The sequence below is a fragment of the Aphelocoma coerulescens genome, chromosome 3 (assembly GCF_041296385.1).
Source record: "Aphelocoma coerulescens isolate FSJ_1873_10779 chromosome 3, UR_Acoe_1.0, whole genome shotgun sequence".
Classification (NCBI taxonomy): Eukaryota; Metazoa; Chordata; class Aves; order Passeriformes; family Corvidae; genus Aphelocoma; species Aphelocoma coerulescens.
Genome location: NC_091016.1, coordinates 67,720,346 through 67,721,145, shown reverse-complemented (window position 1 = coordinate 67,721,145; position 800 = coordinate 67,720,346).

The following is an 800-nucleotide window of genomic DNA, read 5'->3' as shown; positions in this document are numbered from 1 at the left end:
GCTCATTGATGAGCCGCGGGCCTTTGAGGAAAGGACGAGTGCGCCGAAACCGCTGCAAAGCCATGATTTTTCAAGCAGCAGCGCAGCCTGGGAACTTTGCATGTTTCGCCATTTTTCACCTCCTGACTCATTTCTGTATCAAAAAACGTGTTCTCTAGAGCTCATCGGACACCCGCCGCCCTTCCCGCCGCCGGGGCGGCAGGCAGCATCCACCGCCGGGTAGCAGCAAGGGGAACTATAGCAGAAATCCCCCGCGGCCAGGCAACCGCAGTCAAGCCCCGGGCAGCCCCGGGCCCCTGAGTCCCCTCCGAGTTCCTTTTCTATTGCCAGCGGGGGTTGTTTGCCCCCGAGGGCTGCAGCGGCTGCAGCCCGCACGCCACGCGGGGAGCGGAGCAGGTGCACCCGCCAAGGCCCACCCTCCCCCCGTCGGCGGGAGGCACCTGCGTGGGCCGGGGGGTGGTCGCGGGGTCTCGCCCGAGAGTTCTCGCCCCATGGCAAGACTCGCCTTCCCCACCCGCCGTGCACGGGGGAGAGGGGCTGCCCCCCGCCCCGACAGCTCCACCAGCGAAAGCCGCAGGGCGCGGGCACCGGGGGGTGCGGACGCGCCGTCGAGGGCCCCCGGAGCGGGAGCGGCGGCGGCGCTGGCGCGGGGGACTCCCGCCGCTGCTGCGCGGGATGGGCGGGGCGGGAGGGCCCCGTGGGGCGCGCGGCCCCGGTCCGCCCGCCCCGCGCCCCGCCGCCGCGGCACGGGCCCGCCAGGCGCCTGCGCACTGCAGGGGCGCCAGATTTGGCGGGAGGGG